The sequence below is a fragment of the Notolepis coatsorum genome (genome assembly GCF_963971535.1).
Source record: "Notolepis coatsorum genome assembly, chromosome: 11".
Taxonomy (NCBI): domain Eukaryota; kingdom Metazoa; phylum Chordata; class Actinopteri; order Aulopiformes; family Paralepididae; genus Notolepis; species Notolepis coatsorum.
In genome coordinates, this window is record NC_140175.1 from 115,965,587 (window position 1) to 115,989,002 (window position 23,416).

General features: G+C 44.9%; 1 protein-coding gene across 3 annotated transcripts in view; it reads right to left on the minus strand.

The window, feature by feature from the left end:
- Positions 1-23,416, minus strand: part of LOC311236423 (uncharacterized protein) — a 123,973-nt gene that overhangs the window by 100,020 nt on the left and 537 nt on the right. For all 3 annotated transcript variants that reach the window (XM_084324105.1, XM_084324104.1, XM_084324103.1), the window contains exon 2: positions 20,265-20,376. The gene's annotated coding sequence lies outside the window, so the exon portion shown is untranslated. The remainder of the gene's footprint in view (positions 1-20,264; positions 20,377-23,416) is intronic.

The window sequence follows — 23,416 nt, forward strand, 5'->3', positions numbered from 1 at the left end:
ATCCATCACATGGACCTGAACAGCACACGGAAGTCCTACCAACAGAGACGCGCACGGTGACGTACTCTATGGCGGGGGAATTTCTGCGGTGCACACGCCCAATATTCCAGGCCGTGTGACCAGGAAACCCCCCCCCCCCCCCCCCTCACCTCGTAACGTGCCGAACCGCAACGTGACAGGAACCTTGAAGGACAGGTGGGTTTACCCCTGACCAACAGAAAAAAGGGGGAGGAAAGGTTACCAGTTCACCCCTTCACAACCCCACACCCATGATACGATGTAATGACAAAAAGAGAGTATGACACAGTCATAGTCAGCTCCATGAAGCGGCTGACAGCTTCACACAGCGCATGAGCTAACCTGCTATCTGATATTTACTAAGGAAAAACACAGAATAGAGAGGACTCTAGAGCCCCGGTACCAAACTTACACATGTGCTTCTGTGGCCAGTCCAACCCAGTTGTAGGTCACATGACACACACAACCCATCATCACCTACAAAAAATGGCAAAAACACTCTACAGAGGAACGCCGTTTTTCATAATGAGAGAATACATAATTCTCGATTAGTATCGGCCACAGGCCTTGCTAAGCACCAGGCCACGTGAGCGGATCGGCGCGGCCGAGAAATCCGCTCTTCGCTCTTTAAAGCTTGGTCCGCTCCGCTAATCGATCATGTTGACCCCGCCCCCAAGTCGCTCCCCGCTCACCTTGAATCGAGCGCTCCCCGCTCCCCGCGCCAGATCACTCGGCAGATTTTTTTTTTTTTTTGGAGCATGGTGTAAATTAGCTCAAATTACAACAGTCTACACCCCCTGGGCCCCTTAACAATTGTTTGTATTGAGCCGCATTGTAATTGTACCCATTCTGCAATGTTAAATAACGTTGTTTATCCATTCACTAGCTCTATTAAGCGATGATAGGCTAGCCGAGCCACAATGCTATGGTCGCTGCCATTAACGGTAGCATGTAAGCTAACGTCAACAACAATGGCGTCGATACTTTTTCTAACAGGAGTGAGTGTGGGCGTCTCTACAGTGACAAAGCCTGAACAGGATATCACAGGTTCACCCTTCTCATTGGTTGAAAATGGCCTTCATGTTTGTACATCGCCATCTGTTGCTTTGGCATTGTACTGCATGTATATTACATCAACAGTGTTAAACCACTGTGAGCGACCTGGAGTGGATTGGAGCGGAGGAGAACTCTCGCTCCGGACGTCGCGCCGACCCATTTTAAAACCCACTCCTCGCTCACGTCAAAACCGCCCGCTCCGCGCCGCGCGCCGCTCACGCTCCGATCCGCTCACATGGCCTGCTAAGCACACACGAAAGCGACCAAACAATCTTTTCTTTTAGGAAAAGAAAGTTTCTCCAGCAGTTTCAGCACAACCTCAGCAATCAAGCTAAGGGTTACATCGTATCCCTACCACACAGTGACACAATGTAGTGCAACAACATGTCTGATAGGAGGATGAAGAAGTCCCCAGGGAACCGGGGGGAAACACAATCCTCCTACTTTACCCTTAATACGGCCAGTTAAAACAGGAAAACCTGTTAATATGTGAACACACTGTTCATTGTCATTACAGGCTGAGAAAAGAATCATTCTTTACTCATTTGTCACTAAGCATAGCTTTATAGGTTAGTTAACCCCCTTAGTTGTGAGTACACGGTACATATAAACACACATGATGTTTCTCAACACAACAAACCAGATCATTTTCACATCTGTAACAACAACCCGATTTGCTTGGAGAAGCTAAATACCAGTGACAAGACAATTCACACACAACTCGCGTCGTATCCTAAATGTAGTGCAGTAACACTAGTTTTGGAAAACATAGTTATTTACAAAACATTTAGAAGGGAAAGCCAGAAGCAGTGTACAAGGTCTGGCCAAACCTTGCCTACCCGGAGCGTAGATCAACGAAGTGCAGTCTCAAGGCACCGTAGTAAACACAGCCGTCCTGTGTTGCCGACCCGGCCAGCGTCGCCGCTACAACCCGTCGCTACGGTCCCCTTTGTTGACGCAGGCTTTGCCGTCCTGGCCCAGGGCAGGTTCGACGAACATCCTCTGTCAAAGATGACGTCGTAGTCAAGAGTGTTTAAAACATGTTATAATCAAAGCACGTTCAACAGAGTAGCATTAAGCTAACGGCCGCTCCAACCGTCGGTCGCTACCGCCCCTGCCCGCGAGACGCCGAGCGAATGGTGCACGCGACCAGAGGGGAGCTTCGAATCCCCCCCGCCTCTCCCCGTGAGGGAGAGGGGAGTTGGGAACGGCGGCGGCGCGCGAGGAGCCGGAGCCACCCCGCGCTGGGCCTTGGCCGATAGCAGCAAGCTAACGTTTCCTAGTGATCACAGCAGGCTAGCGCCGCAGCTAACAGCTGACTGGCTAACAGTAGGCCCAACCTAGGTAGGCCACGCAGTGATCACAGCAGGCTAGCGCCGCAGCTAACAGCTGACTGGCTAACAGTAGGCCACCACTAGCATGTAAGCTAAGCAGCTATCACCTAAACTTGTACACAATGATATAACACTCACCCAGACAGGCCGCCGTTCTGAAACCCTCCTCACTTTTTAAGAGAAAAGAGAAACAAGATGTTAACACAGTTTTACAACGGTGATTTTACCAACACCCGACGGAGCCAGCACAATACCCAACTGGCCTGTGTAGCTGACTCTGAACACAGATCTTCCGCTAAAGAACATCTATGCCCATATCTCCTTGTGAGGGAATACTCTCATTTGGCTATGAAAGATGGGGCCTAACACGGTGACAGAGAGATATCCACTCGTCCAGAAAACACAGGGATCACCAGTGTTAATGGTCGTGGCCCACTAGTCAAACTATAATGGGCTTCAGATCAAGGTCTTCCGCTGCTGCCCAAGAGGCTGAACCAAAAGACCTTAAACTGGGGCCGGTGTTCGTAAACATTGTCAGTTAGCCCCCATAGCACTAACAGACAAGTGGAGCCGCAAGCAAACAGTACTCACCCAACCTGAAACCCACCGCTTCTCACAACAGCGGCGCGTCCTACAGTTCAGCTGTGTCCTGAAAGGTTTCACCCCAACCAACACAGCAAGGAACTGCAGTTGAGAGGCATGCACCGGCGTGCTCCCAATACAAAAACCGGTGGAGGATTTTTAGAATGATCACCATCTTCCAGACACTCCAGTGACGAAGACAATATCGCCGTATTTTCTCGAAAATAGTGAGAGAGAAAATAAAGATATGATGTCAACATATCTCCTTGTTCTTCCTTTCCTCGTAAACATTGCTTTTCCAGCTAATATTTTTCTCCACGTCAAGTGGGCATATGAGCAACACGTTGCTTGTGATGAAATTTGAGAAGGAGATGAGTGTGTGGCACCACCCCTGCTTATATAGGTAAGCGGATGGGGGGGTGGCCAGATAAATGCTGGCATTTAAAGGTACATTTTGAAATTTATTCAGTGTATATATGCTGAAGCGAGATATATGCATGAGACGCTGAGCGTGAGCTAGTGTGATACAGAACTACTGAGCAACATACGTCACCTGCCGATTAACCGGTTAGTTGATAAGCGGAAAAAATCTGAGAATCTTAATTTCCCTCAATGTCTAACATAAAAATCTATACATTTTGCTGATACACAATACAAAAAGGCAAATTATATTCCTTAATCAAATATTTATTTTACCATTGATTGATGATACAGAGCAACGTCCTCACTTTGGCTGGGTTGGCGGCGGCGGTGTGAGTCGTGTCACTAACTTTTGTCTTTTTAGGAGGCTGACTCGTCATTATTTTATTAAGTGAATTATCATGCGACTTCAAGGGTCCTCTGTATGGATATAAAATTATTATAGTAATCTATCTGACAAATCTCAAGAAAATAACTAAATCAGCCTATGACAAAATAATATATATTTTCAAGTCTTACTGGACAAAATAAATAAGAAAAATATGAAGTAATGTTCTAAATAATACCTCTTCTGTATTAGAAAATCCAGCTTTTAAAAATATATCTTTGTATCTTTTCAATGTAATGTAAATTATAAAACAGTAACCTCACAAAGATACTAATTTAAAAGTGCACTATGCAGTTTCGAATTTGTTACATTTGCATAACTTGCAATTAGTGTACAAAACTAATTTTTTACACACATAATCCTTAGAATGATTGTATCATAACAAGCATCTTATCAAACCAAAACATAATTTTGAGGCATCAAAATAGTTTTAAATAGTTTCTTTCTCTCTCTGTATAGCTGCATACTTCAATCAATTCAACTTTGCCATCAAACTCTCGCCTCGCACTGCTTTGTTTGTAATGTTTTTCTGTGTCCATGTGAGCTTTGAGATCGCCAGCACCTTTATTAGACACAGAAACATATGGTCAAGCTTTGCACGCGTTGCACTCCGCTTCCAATTAGTCTCGACCGGGACGTTAAATTGGGAATTTTCTCTGCAGTTCATCTGTAATGTACATTTTCGCATTGTGAGAAGAATCAATGCTGGTTGAATCTGTCCGCTACCTCCTCTGTTGTGAGCGCAGTAGCGACGCCCACGAAGCACTGAAAGCAGGCTTCTCTGGATAATGTCACACGCAACAGGGTACCGTAGTATTCGGTGCAACGCGCCAGTCAATTTAACTACATGCATATTTTAAGTACAACATCTACATTAATGAAGATTACACTGACACAGTCAGAATGAAAAGGAAAGAGCTACTCCCTAAATTGAGGGAAGCCCGGGAGAGGGGTGATATTGCCTTTCTGAGGCATGACAAGCTGATCATTCGCCCCCCCACAGCACCCCAGAGCCTAATTGTATCACTGGACTTCTAAAGATATGTCTGATATTACCTAATCATGAACACATGACAATAGTGTCACACTCTGTTAATCTGCCAAAGAAGGGTATGTTACTTGCTCATTTGAATGTGTGTAGTCTGAGGAACAAGGTGCATGAATTATGCCATTTGGTAGAATCAAATAATATACACATCTCATACTTGCTATCTCAGAAACACACCTGGACTCATCTTTTGGTGATTCAGAGGTTGCAATGCATGGTTACAATCTGTTCAGAAAGGATAGAGATAAGAATGGTGGCGGAGTTCTGATTCATGTACAGAATCATATTCCAGCTGAAGTACGATACGACTTAATGAAAAATGAAATAGAAGCCTTATGGTTACAAATACAATTTCCAGGGCGGCTGGGTGGCGTAGCGGGCAAGGCGCTCGTCACCAACGCAGGAGATACTGGTATCGAGCTCAGCTCTCGGCGTTGCTTCCGGCTTGGCCGGCTGTTATACTAACACAATTGGCAGTGTTAGAGGGTGGGAAAGCCGGTGGGGTGGGTCCTGGTCGTTGTAAACAGCGACTCCTACAGTTCGGTCGGGGCGCCTGCTCAGCAAGGAAAGGATCTAAGGGAGGTAGTGTGATCCTTCCACACGTTACACTCTCTCAGTGAGAGTCCGCGCTGCCAGGTGAAAAGAAGCGGTTGATTGGCTAGTGGCTACACATGTGTCGGAGGAAGCATGTGATAGTCTCCACCCTCCCAGACCGACTGTAGGGGGTAGGTGCGCAACGACCAGGAAGGGGATTGGGAATTGGCATAACGACTAACATTGGGATGGGAGAAAAACTGAGAAAAAGGAGGGGGGAAAAGATATAAAAAATAATAATAAAATACAATTGCCAAATTTAAAACCCATATTAATTGGATGCTGTTATAGGCCACCAAGTGCCAGTTCAAATTATCTACATGGTATATGTGAAATGTTAGACAACACAGCTGATTGTAATAGTGAAATATATTTCATGGGAGACCTAAATATCAATGCCTTCAATGAGAAATGCCTCATGTGGAACAAGATTGCATTAGCTGCCAAAATGTGTAATATGACTCAGGTAATGACATCACCAACCAGAATGGCTACAAATAAACATGGGGCCATTACAACAACATGCATTGATCATATATATACTAACGGGTCAGAGCCCTGCACTAAAGTGTTGTCACTTACAGTTGGTTTTAGTTATCATAACCTAGTTGCTATTGTAGGGACGACCAAAATACCTAAAGCTGGCTCCAAGATAAATTATAGGTCTTATAAGTAGGGATGCACCGAAATTTCGGCCACCGAAAGTTTTCGGCCGAAAATGAAGAGTTTTTTCACCGAAAATATATCACCGAAACAGAAACAACCTGTAACCTAACGTGTGTTGTTGTGATGATGTCATCAAAACGCGGATTCAGTCATTACATGCGCGCTGTGAGCTCTTCAGTCCTGCGTGATACTCCTCTTGGGACTCGGGAGTCGCGCTGTTTCTATGTAAACTCTGCGCGCAACGAGTCCAATACATGCGTCTTTAACATGCTTTATCCTTATTTACTATATGCCCGTCGCGGTTAATCACTGAGTGATCTAATATGCATATTATTCAGAGCGAGAGGGGGAGGGATTGTGTTTCTCACATTGACGCTGTCTGTCGCGCGTCTACTGTGCCAAAGTCAAGAGAGCGCGTTCATCTGGGGACTAGAAAGGTGCGCTCAGTAGAGCACAGATGTCCGCCTCCCCCTCTCTCTCTCTCTCCGATTGATTGATTGATTGAAAACTTTATTAACAGATTGCAGAATGGGTACAATACAGTACAGCTCAATACACACAATTGTTAAGGGGATGCAGACCAGAGAAAGACTTTCATCTTGTTTACATCAGGGTCCCCCATTTGCAATTAATCAGGACATATATGACATACAGATAGACAGTACTGCTACATCTATACATTTATGACATACCAGATTTGCAAATACAGTACTGTATAGTGATATATAATAGTGATTATTTAAGTTAAGTTTTGCCATAATCATATATTTTTCCATAATCAGGTAGCTGAACAACATTGGTAAAAAAAATTCTATTCTATGAATCATTTTCGGCCTTTCGGCATTCGGTTTTTGGCCAACTGTTTCCTATTTTCGGTATCGGTTTCGGCCAAGAATTTCCCATTCGGTGCATCCCTACTTATAAGGGGTTTAATCCAGCGCAATTTGTGGAGGAGGTAAAGAATAAGCAATGGTTTGATGTTTGCCATGAAGAAAACCCAGAAAAAGCACTGGGAGAATTTATGAAGTATTTCATGGGGATTGCCGATCAGCATGCTCCAATGAGAAAATGGTCGGCACGGTCCAATTGTGCACCTTGGTTGAATAATGAGATGAGAAGTTTGATGGTCCAACGAGATGATGCAAAGAAAACTGCAAATAGAACAGGTAATCCATGTGACAAACAACATTACTGTAGACTAAGAAACGCGGTAACCAAATTGAATAAATGTAGAAAGAGGGAATACTACATGCAGAAAATCAGTGATTATAAAAATGATGGGAAAAGATTATGGAGAACGTTAAATAACATAATGGGGAGGAACTCAAACATGCATCCTTCCTTTATAGAAACAGAGGGTAAATTCCTTACCAATCCAGCAGATATTGCAAATCATTTTAATGATTACTTTACAAATAAAGTAGACAAGCTGAGGAATGCTATGGGTGCAGTCGAGGATACAGTGTCACATACAGGGCTTGACGTTGACACCTGCCCAGGGCTAGTGAAAATGCTGAGTGGCTAGTGAGCCAAAAAGTTAACGTCAAGCCCTGCATAGGTGTGTCAATGATAATGTTCACGGCGTTTGGAGCAACAATGTAATTGCTAGGTTCAACACAACTCTTCCACATCTACACCCTCCATCTTGTCCCAGTCAGCCGTTGCCCCAACTGGAGCTCCTTTTGCGGCTGAGTCACTGGTCGCAGGCAGTAGTAAACAATGGAGTCAACAGTCAGAAGCACAGTTGTACAGTTGGCGTGCCGTGTAGCAGTATTATTACAATGATACTGTCCCCAGCAGGGGTTAGTGAAGAAGAAATTACCTATATTTATTACTTTTTGGGTGGGGGCGCGAGTGCAGGGATTTTTGGCTAGTGAAAATGCTGAGTGGCTAGTGACTTTGGAAAACCACTAGCCACAGTGGCTAGTGAGCCAAAAGGTTAACGTCAAGCCCTGGTCACATAGCATCATTAAAGACTGTATCATGAAGGAAAAGCAGTGCATGTTTGAATTCCACCATGTTACAGAGGAAAATGTTGAAAATATGCTTTTACACCAGTCTGATGATAAATATCCTGGTATTGACAACTTGGATGGTAAACTGCTCAAAATGACTGCCAAATGCATATCTAAGCCATTAAGTCACATCTTCAATGAATGTTTAGAGCAAGGTGTGTGCCCCGAGATCTGGAAGGAAGCCAAGGTTATCCCATTACCTAAGGACAATAGAAAAACCTTCGCTGGTTCCAACAGTCAACCCATAAGTCTCCTCCCTGTGTTAAGTAAAATAATAGAAAAAATTGTATACAAGGCGGCTGGGTGGCGTAGCAGAGATTGCGTCGTCACCAATGCAAGAGACTCCGGTCTCGACTCCCAGAGTCAGCATTGCCTGCGGCTTGGGCCAGTCGTCATACTATCTCAATTGGCAGAGGTAGCGGGTGGAAAGTCGATGGGTGGGGATTGGACGTTGTGGACAGCGACTCCTACAGGTCGGTCGGGTGATGCCTGTACAGCAGAGACAGGAAGTATCGGGGGCAGCGTGAGCCTCCCACGCGTTACTCCTCGCCACTGAGAGTCCGCGCTGTCTGGTGGAAAGATGCGACAGGCTGCCTCCTCGTGTACCGGAGGGTAGAGTTGTTCCGATACCGATACTAGTATCGGAAATGCCGCCGATACTGCCTAAAATGCTAGTATCGGTATCGGCGAGTACACGTAAATTCTAGCCTCCGATCCCATGATGTAATTTATCTCCTGCCGAGTCCTGCGGAGAGTGAGGATTATAAAATGAACATGTTTTAAAGTGTGATGCTGTGTCATTTTAACAGCAGATACACTTTCTTAAATTCCATTGTCCCCGACAGTGCGGTGTGACGGGGAGCTCGGACGGGAATCGGGATGTGTTTGGCTGGTGTTATGATAGCATTAGCTGGAAAGATAGCTAGTTGGAACAACATCCGCTTTTAACGTTACATCAAATCAGATGATCGCCTGTCCTTTCTCCAGGACCTAACACTGTCCGTGACCGTCTATCAACAATAATGCACCCACGGTGAATTGTATTTAAGTTAAGTAGCTACGGACTAGCGTTAGCTGACTATTACTAACGTTATCTTAATGTCGATGCGGGAAGGCGAGCTAGGTCAGTTAGCTTAGCTTGATAACGTTACCGTGTCTAAAGTTGGTGCTATTCACATAATCCAGCAATAATGGCTGCAGACCTGCAAGCAAAGTACAGCAAGTGCCAAAGGATAAGAGTCTGAGGCGGAGTTTCAAAAGAGAATGTTGAATATTTATTTTGCATCAAAAACCACAACATGAACGTTCTATCTGCCACTAGTTTACAGACTGAATAGGGTATATCTGCAGAGCCACTGAGTAGCGAGTGCAACACCGTTTAATGTCCGTGTGGATCATTGGAGTAGGGTATATCTGCAGTGCTGCAGCCCATACTCATTGATTAATGATACTAATACAAATCTATACAATCACCTGTTGTTGAATAAATACCATACGTTCTAGTTATTACTAAAAAACAGTATAACAGTATCTGAAAAAAAAAAAAAAAAAAAAGGTATAATTTATATAAAAAAAAAAAAAAATTATGCACTGGTATCGGATAAATATCGGTATCGGCCGATACCCAAAGCTTAGGTATCGGAATCGGATCGGAAAGGGAAAAATGGTATCGGAACATCTCTACCGGAGGGGACACATGATGCAAGGCTTCCATCCTCACTACAGCCGACCAGTGGGAGGCATAGTCTAGCAATGTTCAAGACAGGGGAGGGAAGAATTGAAGGGGAGAATTGGCGATAGGAAATTGGGATGGGAGAAAAATGAGAAAAAGTGGATAAAAAGTGGATAAGAAAATGAAATAAAAAGATTGTATACACCCAAATTCAAAACTACGTTTCAAGTAACAGTCTGATAACAAACTACCAACATGCATATAGAGATGGTCACTCTACAAGCACAGCACTTGCCCAAATGACCGACGACTGGTTTAAGAGCATGGATGATAGGAGGCTTGTTGGAGCTGTGATGTTAGACTTTAGCGCAGCTTTCGATGTGATCGATCATAGTCTGCTCTCTGCTGCTGAACAAACTCAAATGCTATGGCTTTGGCTCTGTTGCTATGTGTTGGATGGAGACAGACCTGACTAGGAGAAGCCAGCGAGTCTTTTTCAATGGGAGCTTATCTGAAAGTAAGGTGTTGCAGTGTGGGGTCCCACAGGGAAGTTCGCTTGGGCCTTTGCTATACTCAATATTCACAAACGACCTCCCTTATGTATTAAATAAATCTAGTGTAATCAATGTGTATGCTGATGATTCGACAATGTACAGTACAGCATCAACATAAAGTCATAACAGACTGGGTCAACAATAACAAACTGGTACTCAACATTGCAAAAACAAAAGCAATGGTGTTCGGATCCAGGCAGCGATCCACAATTAAGCCTGACTCTGGCTGGTCAGCCAGTGGAACAGGTAAAGGAGGCTAAGTTGCTTGGCATGGTTGTTGATTCTGGTTTAAAGTGGACAAAGCAAATTGACAGTATCATAACAAAAATAGGAAGGAGCATAGCTGTGACAAGAAAATGCACAAAGTATTTAGCACCAACCACTTTGAAAGAAGTCATCCAGGCTCTGGTTGTCACATCTTGAGTACTGTCGCGTCATATGGTCATCAGCAGCAAAAACACATATACAGAAACTACAAATAGCTCAAAATAAGGCTGCCAGACTAGCTCTCCACTGTTCAAAGCGCACTAACATTTTAGTTATGCACAGAAATGTATCATGGCTTCTGGTTGAGAAATGTCTGCAATACCGTCTCATTACTTTTCTCAGAAATGTTCAAGTTGTCAAAAAACCACAGTATTTTTATGATCATATAGTTTACATAAGCGAAGAACATGACCATATGACCAGACAAGCTACGTCAGGCCATCTAATGACACCTAAACCCAGAACAAATCTACTAAGATCTTCCGTGACTTACAGAGCTATCATGGAATAGAACTCATTGCCAAGCTACTTCGCTGAAATAGAATCCAAAACCACTTTCAAGAGAAAATTTAAATACCATCTACTAACGAGCATGCACTGAACCCTTATGGCATAGCGGTGAAAACCAATTGACTGTTAATTGTATTTATGTTGATGGCAGTGAGTGCTGCTCAGGAAGCACTATTTATTTGATTTAAATTATTTGATTTTAATACTTTTTACTAATAAATATCTTGTACAATATCATCCTAGCTGATGTTGATAATGATGTAATTGATGATGTAATTGATGTTGATGTTGATAATGATGTAATGTATAGAATATTGTTGTATCGTTGTGTGTGTCGGACCCCAGGAAGAATAGCTTTTGTCAAGTGCAAAAGCTAATAGGGATCCTAAATAAACATAAACATACTTAACCCTAGTCTTCATGTGTAAACTGGCTACTTAACCCTAGTCTTCATGTGTATACTGGCTACTTAACCCTAGTCTTCATGTGTAAACTGGTTACTTAACCCTAGTCTTCATGTGTATACTGGCTACTTAACCCTAGTCTTCATGTGTGAACTGGTTACTTAACCCTAGTCTCCATGTGTAAACTGGCTACTTAACCCTAGTCTTCATGTGTAAACTGGCTACTTAACCCTAGTCTTCATGTGTAAACTGGCTACTTAACCCTAGTCTTCATGTGTAAACTGGCTACTTAACCCTAGTCTTCATGTGTAAACTGGCTACTTAACCCTAGTCTTCATGTGTAAACTGGCTACTTAACCCTAGTCTTCATGTGTATACTGGCTACTTAACCCTAGTCTTCATGTGTATACTGGCTACTTAACCCTAGTCTTCATGTGTATACTGGTACTTAACCCTAGTCTTCATGTGTATACTGGCTACTTAACCCTAGTCTTCATGTGTATACTGGCTACTTAACCCTAGTCTTCATGTGTAAACTGGCTACTTAACTCTAGTCTTCATGTGTAAACTGGCTACTTAACCCTAGTCTTCATGTGTAAACTGGCTACTTAACCCTAGTCTTCATGTGTAAACTGGCTACTTAACCCTAGTCTTCATGTGTATACTGGCTACTTAACCCTAGTCTTCATGTGTAAACTGGCTACTTAACCCTAGTCTTCATGTGTAAACTGGCTACTTAACCCTAGTCTTCATGTGTAAACTGGCTACTTAACCCTAGTCTTCATGTGTATACTGGCTACTTAACCCTAGTCTTCATGTGTAAACTGGCTACTTAACCCTAGTCTTCATGTGTAAACTGGCTACTTAACCCTAGTCTTCATGTGTAAACTGGCTACTTAACTCTAGTCTTCATGTGTAAACTGGCTACTTAACCCTAGTCTTCATGTGTAAACTGGCTACTTAACCCTAGTCTTCATGTGTAAACTGGCTACTTAACTCTAGTCTTCATGTGTAAACTGGCTACTTAACCCTAGTCTTCATGTGTAAACTGGCTACTTAACCCTAGTCTTCATGTGTAAACTGGCTACTTAACCCTAGTCTTCATGTGTAAACTGGCTACAGCACCCTCAACGACTACAGGCCAGTCGCTCTGACGTCACACGTCATGAAGACGTTCGAGAGACTGCAACACCTCAAGCCCCTGGTGTGTCGACCCCCTCGACCCCCTGCAGTTAGTGTATATAATTGTATAATTGACCACATCAGCCCAGTTGCACAGCCCTGGCCTATTCCTACTTTATTTTTAGTTAAAATTGTACTATATCTATCTATTGAGCCAGGGTTAGAAATTAACCATTTTTTTCAGGGCTTTTTTTGCCCCCCTTAATTGATTTTCGGGGGCTTTTTTTTTTTACAGTCTTTGATAACGTAATGTTAATGTCTCCATATATAGGGCTCTACACTAACCTTTTTCCCAAGGAGCACATGTGCTCCTAAATAAAAATTTAGGACCACACAAAGAAATTTAGGAGCACAGTGAAAATTGTTCAAGTAACACAGAGTTTATTAACACATTAACTGCCACGGAGTTTGATCATCTTATACCATTCTCTGCCAGCACTGTAAGTCTATGGAGATGTTCACCTTCTTTGCAGGGCTATAACTTTTTAAATTGTATTGCTAAATTGACATTACTCTGGCCCATTCAACATCGATTATCTATCGTTCAGGATGTAGGAATGTTTTACTTTTTCATTCACACATTCATACGGAAATACCGTCTAGAGTATAAATATGTTTTTATCGGTTTCTGCAGTAATTCCTAGAACGTGAGATATAGGCATAAATGCATATATAGATTATCAAATGCCGTTTGTTACCGATCGACGCTATATTAAAAATTTCAACTGTACATGGTCCTAAACGTTATGACTGATCATGCGCGGGTGAACGGGGGGGGGGGGGGGGGTCGTTTATAATTCCGTGATCGTCGTTAAATGCCTTATGTAGTATGGGTGATATATAGATGAGAGCAGTTTGTATGCATAATAATAAACACTCACGCTGAAAATGACGTCAGCCTCCTCTTACCGTTGGGCGATGACACTGGAGCAAAAAGATCCCAGTTATTTGATGGGGATCGAGGCGATCCATTTCCGGTTTGTATAATACTAATACACGCCCAAATCATGTTGATTATTGAGTTATGGCAGCGATCCATATCCACGGTGTGTGGCTAGAGTCCTGCAACGATATGCGAGTGGCCGGACGTATTTAGGAGACGCACCGATATCCAACCGGCATTTCCGGTTTGGCAACTCGCCGATCATCCACCAGGGGGCAGTATTGAAGCGTTGCAGAGTTGTGCCTGGGACACTAAAGGAAGCCTGCATGTATAAAGGCCTGGGACACTAAAGGAAGCCTGCATGTATAAAGGCCTGGGACACTAAAGGAAGCCTGCATGTATAAAGACCTGGGACACTAAAGGAAGCCTGCATGTATAAAGGCCTGGGACACTAAAGGAAGCCTGCATGTATAAAGGCCTGGGACACTAAAGGAAGCCTGCATGTATAAAGGCCTGGGACACTAAAGGAAGCCTGCATGTATAAAGACTTGGGACACTAAAGGAAGCCTGCATGTATAAAGGCCTGGGACACTAAAGGAAGCCTGCATGTATAAAGGCCTGGGACACTAAAGGAAGCCTGCATGTATAAAGGCCTGGGACACTAAAGGAAGCCTGCATGTATAAAGACCTGGGACACTAAAGGAAGCCTGCATGTATAAAGGCCTGGGACACTAAAGGAAGCCTGCATGTATAAAGGCCTGGGACACTAAAGGAAGCCTGCATGTATAAAGGCCTGGGACACTAAAGGAAGCCTGCATGTATAAAGACTTGGGACACTAAAGGAAGCCTGCATGTATAAAGGCCTGGGACACTAAAGGAAGCCTGCATGTATAAAGGTCTGGGACACTAAAGGAAGCCTGCATGTATAAAGGCCTGGGACACTAAAGGAAGCCTGCATGTATAAAGGCCTGGGACACTAAAGGAAGCCTGCATGTATAAAGGCCTGGGACACTAAAGGAAGCCTGCATGTATAAAGGTCTGGGACACTAAAGGAAGCCTGCATGTATAAAGGCCTGGGACACTAAAGGAAGCCTGCATGTATAAAGGCCTGGGACACTAAAGTTAGCCTGCATGTATAAAGGCCTGGGACACTAAAGGAAGCCTGCATGTATAAAGGCCTGGGACACTAAAGGAAGCCTGCATGTATAAAGGCCTGGGACACTAAAGGAAGCCTGCATGTATAAAGGCCTGGGACACTAAAGGAAGCCTGCATGTATAAAGGCCTGGGACACTAAAGGAAGCCTGCATGTATAAAGGCCTGCGACACTAAAGGAAGCCTGCATGCATAAAGGCCTGAGACACTAAAGGAAGCCTGCATGCATAAAGGCCTGCGACACTAAAGGAAGCCTGCATGTATAAAGGCCTGGGACACTAAAGGAAGCCTGCATGTATAAAGGCCTGCGACACTAAAGGAAGCCTGCATGTATAAAGGCCTGAGACACTAAAGGAAGCCTGCATGTATAAAGGCCTGGGACACTAAAGGAAGCCTGCATGTATAAAGGCCTGGGACACTAAAGGAAGCCTGCATGTATAAAGGCCTGGGACACTAAAGGAAGCCTGCATGTATAAAGGCCTGGGACACTAAAGGAAGCCTGCATGTATAAAGGCCTGGGACACTAAAGGAAGCCTGCATGCATAAAGGCCTGGGACACTAAAGGAAGCCTGCATGTATAAAGGCCTGGGACACTAAAGGAAGCCTGCATGTATAAAGGCCTGGGACACTAAAGGAAGACTGCATGTATAAAGGCCTGGGACACTAAAGGATGCCTGCATGTATAAAGGCCTGGGACACTAAAGGAAGCCTGCATGTATAAAGGCCTGGGACACTAAAGGAAGCCTGCATGTATAAAGGCCTGCGACACTAAAGGAAGCCTGCATGTATAAAGGCCTGGGACACTAAAGGAAGACTGCATGTATAAAGGCCTGGGACACTAAAGGAAGCCTGCATGTATAAAGGCCTGGGACACTAAAGGATGCCTGCATGTATAAAGGCCTGGGACACTAAAGGAAGCCTGCATGTATAAAGGCCTGGGACACTAAAGGAAGCCTGCATGTATAAAGGCCTGGGACACTAAAGGAAGCCTGCATGTATAAAGGCCTGGGACACTAAAGTTAGCCTGCATGTATAAAGGCCTGGGACACTAAAGGAAGCCTGCATGTATAAAGGCCTGGGACACTAAAGGAAGCCTGCATGTATAAAGGCCTGGGACACTAAAGGAAGCCTGCATGTATAAAGGCCTGGGACACTAAAGTTAGCCTGCATGTATAAAGGCCTGGGACACTAAAGTTAGCCTGCATGTATAAAGGCCTGGGACACTAAAGGAAGCCTGCATGTATAAAGGCCTGGGACACTAAAGGAAGCCTGCATGTATAAAGGCCTGGGACACTAAAGGAAGCCTGCATGTATAAAGGCCTGGGACACTAAAGGAAGCCTGCATGTATAAAGGCCTGGGACACTAAAGGAAGCCTGCATGTATAAAGACCTGGGACACTAAAGGAAGCCTGCATGTATAAAGGCCTGGGACACTAAAGGAAGCCTGCATGTATAAAGGCCTGGGACACTAAAGGAAGCCTGCATGTATAAAGGCCTGGGACACTAAAGGAAGCCTGCATGTATAAAGACTTGGGACACTAAAGGAAGCCTGCATGTATAAAGGCCTGGGACACTAAAGGAAGCCTGCATGTATAAAGGCCTGGGACACTAAAGGAAGCCTGCATGTATAAAGGCCTGGGACACTAAAGGAAGCCTGCATGTATAAAGACCTGGGACACTAAAGGAAGCCTGCATGTATAAAGGCCTGGGACACTAAAGGAAGCCTGCATGTATAAAGGCCTGGGACACTAAAGGAAGCCTGCATGTATAAAGGCCTGGGACACTAAAGGAAGCCTGCATGTATAAAGACTTGGGACACTAAAGGAAGCCTGCATGTATAAAGGCCTGGGACACTAAAGGAAGCCTGCATGTATAAAGGTCTGGGACACTAAAGGAAGCCTGCATGTATAAAGGCCTGGGACACTAAAGGAAGCCTGCATGTATAAAGGCCTGGGACACTAAAGGAAGCCTGCATGTATAAAGGCCTGGGACACTAAAGGAAGCCTGCATGTATAAAGGTCTGGGACACTAAAGGAAGCCTGCATGTATAAAGGCCTGGGACACTAAAGGAAGCCTGCATGTATAAAGGCCTGGGACACTAAAGTTAGCCTGCATGTATAAAGGCCTGGGACACTAAAGGAAGCCTGCATGTATAAAGGCCTGGGACACTAAAGGAAGCCTGCATGTATAAAGGCCTGGGACACTAAAGGAAGCCTGCATGTATAAAGGCCTGGGACACTAAAGGAAGCCTGCATGTATAAAGGCCTGGGACACTAAAGGAAGCCTGCATGTATAAAGGCCTGCGACACTAAAGGAAGCCTGCATGCATAAAGGCCTGAGACACTAAAGGAAGCCTGCATGCATAAAGGCCTGCGACACTAAAGGAAGCCTGCATGTATAAAGGCCTGGGACACTAAAGGAAGCCTGCATGTATAAAGGCCTGCGACACTAAAGGAAGCCTGCATGTATAAAGGCCTGAGACACTAAAGGAAGCCTGCATGTATAAAGGCCTGGGACACTAAAGGAAGCCTGCATGTATAAAGGCCTGGGACACTAAAGGAAGCCTGCATGTATAAAGGCCTGGGACACTAAAGGAAGCCTGCATGTATAAAGGCCTGGGACACTAAAGGAAGCCTGCATGTATAAAGGCCTGGGACACTAAAGGAAGCCTGCATGCATAAAGGCCTGGGACACTAAAGGAAGCCTGCATGTATAAAGGCCTGGGACACTAAAGGAAGCCTGCATGTATAAAGGCCTGGGACACTAAAGGAAGACTGCATGTATAAAGGCCTGGGACACTAAAGGATGCCTGCATGTATAAAGGCCTGGGACACTAAAGGAAGCCTGCATGTATAAAGGCCTGGGACACTAAAGGAAGCCTGCATGTATAAAGGCCTGCGACACTAAAGGAAGCCTGCATGTATAAAGGCCTGGGACACTAAAGGAAGACTGCATGTATAAAGGCCTGGGACACTAAAGGAAGCCTGCATGTATAAAGGCCTGGGACACTAAAGGATGCCTGCATGTATAAAGGCCTGGGACACTAAAGGAAGCCTGCATGTATAAAGGCCTGGGACACTAAAGGAAGCCTGCATGTATAAAGGCCTGGGACACTAAAGGAAGCCTGCATGTATAAAGGCCTGGGACACTAAAGTTAGCCTGCATGTATAAAGGCCTGGGACACTAAAGGAAGCCTGCATGTATAAAGGCCTGGGACACTAAAGGAAGCCTGCATGTATAAAGGCCTGGGACACTAAAGGAAGCCTGCATGTATAAAGGCCTGGGACACTAAAGTTAGCCTGCATGTATAAAGGCCTGGGACACTAAAGTTAGCCTGCATGTATAAAGGCCTGGGACACTAAAGGAAGCCTGCATGTATAAAGGCCTGGGACACTAAAGGAAGCCTGCATGTATAAAGGCCTGGGACACTAAAGGAAGCCTGCATGTATAAAGGCCTGGGACACTAAAGTTAGCCTGCATGTATAAAGGCCTGGGACACTAAAGGAAGCCTGCATGTATAAAGGCCTGGGACACTAAAGTTAGCCTGCATGTATAAAGGCCTGGGACACTAAAGGAAGCCTGCATGTATAAAGGCCTGGGACACTAAAGGAAGACTGCATGTATAAAGGCCTGGGACACTAAAGGAAGCCTGCATGTATAAAGGCCTGGGACACTAAAGGATGCCTGCATGTATAAAGGCCTGGGACACTAAAGGAAGCCTGCATGTATAAAGGCCTGGGACACTAAAGGAAGCCTGCATGTATAAAGGCCTGGGACACTAAAGGAAGCCTGCATGTATAAAGGCCTGGGACACTAAAGGAAGCCTGCATGTATAAAGGCCTGGGACACTAAAGTTAGCCTGCATGTATAAAGGCCTGGGACACTAAAGGAAGCCTGCATGTATAAAGGACTGGGACACTAAAGGAAGCCTGCATGTATAAAGGCCTGGGACACTAAAGGAAGCCTGCATGTATAAAGGCCTGGGACACTAAAGGAAGCCTGCATGTATAAAGGCCTGGGACACTAAAGGAAGCCTGCATGTATAAAGGCCTGGGACACTAAAGGAAGCCTGCATGTATAAAGGCTTGGGACACTAAAGGATGCCTGCATGTATAAAGGCCTGGGACACTAAAGGAAGCCTGCATGTATAAAGGCCTGGGACACTAAAGGAAGACTGCATGTATAAAGGCCTGGGACACTAAAGGATGCCTGCATGTATAAAGGCCTGGGACACTAAAGGAAGCCTGCATGTATAAAGGCCTGGGACACTAAAGGATGCCTTCATGTATAAAGGCCTGGGACACTAAAGGAAGCCTGCATGTATAAAGGCCTGGGACACTAAAGGAAGCCTGCATGTATAAAGGTCTGGGACACTAAAGGAAGCCTGCATGTATAAAGGCCTGGGACACTAAAGGAAGCCTGCATGTATAAAGGCCTGGGACACTAAAGGAAGCCTGCATGTATAAAGACCTGGGACACTAAAGGAAGCCTGCATGTATAAAGACCTGGGACACTAAAGAAAGCCTGCATGTATAAAGACCTGGGACACTAAAGGATGCCTTCATGTATAAAGGCCTGGGACACTAAAGGAAGCCTGCATGTATAAAGGCCTGGGACACTAAAGGAAGCCTGCATGTATAAAGGCCTGGGACACTAAAGGAAGCCTGCATGTATAAAGGCCTGGGACACTAAAGGAAGCCTGCATGTATAAAGGCCTGGGACACTAAAGGAAGCCTGCATGTATAAAGGCCTGGGACACTAAAGGAAGCCTGCATGTATAAAGGCCTGGGACACACTCTGATAACCCTCCCCAGCTCTGCCACCAATCCTGTGAAACAATGAAACCAGCAGAGCAACAAACAGTGTGGGGGAGGGTCGTCACAATTTGGTCATATCGGTCTGTCTTAGTAGTTATCTGTGCACATACATGTGAAATAAGGTGTTAACTAACTACGTCTACGTTATTTATTTAGTTATATATATTATGCTTATGTTGATCTGAAAAACACATTACAAACTAATGATCAATAGTAAAACAGTAAAACTCTTGTACTACGTCTGCAGCTCTTTTCTCCTTTATGACCCAATTCATTGAGGATGAACGTCAACAAGATGGCGCCGCGCTGTGCGCCTCGTTGAGCTCCGTCCAGATTGTGTTGATTTGGTTCATGTTTACTGTATGAAGCACAACCTCTGGAGGCTCATACAGAACCAAGCATTTCACTATAATATACTTGTACCGTATGTGATAATAAAACTGGACTTGAAGCTACAGCTACGATCGAGCTAACAGCGGGAGCTCCCGGTATCGGGAGAAATGTAACATTTCATTGTGAACAGAATCACGTCGCTGCAGATGCTCGCAGTTAGTTGCCATGGAGACGGTAAAGTACAAACATGGAACACATTTGGCATTTTCTACAATTAAACTGGGATTGTACAACTTCCAGGCTCCTTTCGAGCCGCTTCTGCAAGGAGGAGCAATAAGAGGAAACAATGTTTACATGTTTGTACTTACAGATGTTGTGGTGTCCGGTCTGCTGTCTGGTTCCACAAGAAGAAGGTTCTGATCCAGATGTTTGAGTAGAAAGCCTTGGTCCAGTAGAGTTCCGTCACAGAGACACTTTACACTAGAAACACAAAGCGTGTGTCAGTCATTCAGGGAGATGTTGTGGAGCGGATCGAGGGCGCGGCTACTTTTGGCTCGCTAAGCACTACTGCGCATGGGGGGGGGGGGGGGGGGACACTACTGCGCATGCGGATGAGGGGGGGACACTACTGCGGATGAGGGGACACACTACTGCGCATGCGGATGAGGGGGGGACACTACTGCGCATGAGGGGGGACACTACTGCGCATGCAGATGAGGGGGGGGGACACTACTGCCCATGAGGGGGGACACTACTGCGCATGCAGATGAGGGGGGGGGACACTACTGCGCATGCGGATCGGGGGGGGGACACTACTGCCCATGAGGGGGGGCACTACTGTGCATGTGGATGAGGGGGGGGCACTACTGTGCATGCGGATGAGGGGCTCTCTCTCTGTCGTATACTTTTCACATATAAGGAATTTGCTTTGGACGTTACTGATTGATTGATTCAGATTCTTTTAATAAGCCATTATTATTGACACCTAGATTACAAACATTGGTAATTGTTACGGCAATTACAGTATGCATTTTTCCATAAATCTTTTTTTCACATAACAGCAACAACAGACACAGGACAAAGACAGTGCAGTGAAGGATTAATAATTTGAATAAATATATATATATAAAGTGTAAAGTAAAGTGCAGATTAAGAGTGGGTGTCAGACAAGGGGGAAGACTGTCAGGATACCAAATGATTGATTGATTGAAAACTGTATTAACATATTGCAGAATGGGTACAATACAGTACGGCTCAATACACACAATTGTTAAGGGGATGCAGACCAGAGAAAGACTTTCGTCTTGTTTACATCAGGGTCCCCCATTTTCAATTCAGTGACATTTATGACATACATGACATACAGATACAGTACCGTTTCATCCTGACATTTATGACATACAAAATATACAAATATACGTACTAATAAGTCAAATAATAGCAAGGGTATAAAATCACAGTTTTTCACATTAGGATCTAACATCCCAACAGACCACCTTGTTTATGGTTTGATTCAGTTTTAGTAGAATTCTCTCTCCCTCCAGTAAGCTGTCCCCTCGCCTGCTCGCTCCTCCTGGGCGACTGTTGTGAGGGGGAAAAGAAAGGTATCCCTACCTCTCTTCCACCCCATGGACTCCCTGCTGCTCTCAAACCGTTATACTCCACTGTCAGAATGCTTCGACGCCCCAGGATTACCCTCTTCTGGCGAGCATGCTGTTATCCAGGGAGCAGCTTCCCCAGATCGGGCCCTCCAGTCTAGCTGCGTGGCTTCGCTGGCTGGTGATTACCCTCTGAGGCTAACGCTAGCCGCAAGTAGCAAGCCATCCTCCTGGGCCTCGGTGGAGACCAAAGGATTGGGGCCAAAGAAAAGGAGGCTGACCTCGTCGCTGTCTCCTGATCTCCTGAGTGATGAGGAACCTCTTCATCTCCACGGTGAAGCGCCACGTCTCACTGCCCTGCGTTTTCTCCAATTCGGCCGCACAGCACCGCTGGACTAGCTGCCTGGTCCAAGACACTGAAGAGCGACGGGGCGACCTCGTGCAGGAAACGCACTTCTGATTCTCCATCTTTCTCTCTCTCTCTCCCTCGCGTAGGAAACTCACTTCTGCCGGCAGCAACGTTTCCAGGTCACGGTCTACTTCTCTCTCTCCCTCCGGTAAGCGTCAGCAGTCAACAGTAAAATGTTAACCCCGGTCCCCACAGTCTTCCCTGATCTCTCACCTGTTGCTAACGCTGCTACAGCTAGCTTAGCTGCTGCTAGTCATCCACCTCCTCCTGCTACTGTTGCTAACGCTGCTACAGCTAGCTTAGCTGCTGCTAGTCATCCACCTCCTCCTGCTACTGTTGCTAACGCTGCTACAGCTAGCTTAGCTGCTGCTAGTCATCCACCTCTTCCTGCTGCTGTTGCTAACGCTGCTACAGCTAGCTTAGCTGCTGCTAGTCATCCACCTCCTCCTGCTACTGTTGCGGCAAGTGGTGGCAAGCCCTCTTTCTTTTCTCCTCCCGAATACATCCTCGTGGGTGACTCCATCGTAAGAAACGTCCCGATTCCCAAGGGCATCCCATACTCCTTTTCTGGTGCAAAAGTCCTTGATATAATTAAACATATTCCAACTATTGTGGAGCGCTATCCGTCTGCACATACAGTCATTGTGCATGTGGGAGTAAATGACGTCAGATGCAGACAATCAACAGACCATCACGAGACAGATGGGTACATCAAACTCACCAAACTGCTGACAATGTTTTATCAGCCGAGTTAAATTTGGTGTTTGATTGGATAAAACGGAATAAGTTGGTACTAAACATCTCAAACACCAAATCAATTATCTTGGGTTCGAGTCAAACTGTCATCGATACCAATTTTTTTTTTTGAACTTGTCTGAGGAACCCATAGAACAGGTAAATAAAGTAAAATTACTGGGCATAATAATTGATAGCCAGCTGTCATGGGCAGAACACATTGATACCATAGTGAAGAAGATGGGGAGTGGTATCTCCATGGTGAGGAAATGTCTTTTTTATGTCCCTACATACATTGTGGGACAGGTGGCGAAATCTTTAATTTGATGTCACCTGGATTATTGTGCACCAGTATGGTCCTCTGCATCCAAAGGTCAACTAAAGAAATTGCAAACTGCCCAGAACAGAGCTGCAAGGTTAGTCTTACATTGTTCCATGAGAACAAACACTATAACTATGCACCGGCAACTAACTCTCATGGTTAACGGTAGAGAATAGGCTGGTTTTCAACACAGTTAAATTTGTCAGGAACACTGTCTTTTCGTCTCAACCTGTTTTCTTATACAAACAAATTGTCAGATGCAGTCAGGTTCATTCTTATTTTACTAGGTCAGCCGATGATGGACAGATTATGTTACCACGTCCAAAATCAAATGCTTTAAAGAGGACTGTTGTTTATCGTGCCATCAATCATTTGGAATAACTGCCCACTGAACATAAGTAAATTGAATAGCAAAGTGTCGTTCAAATACCACCTGAGAATGCACTACGTAAATGT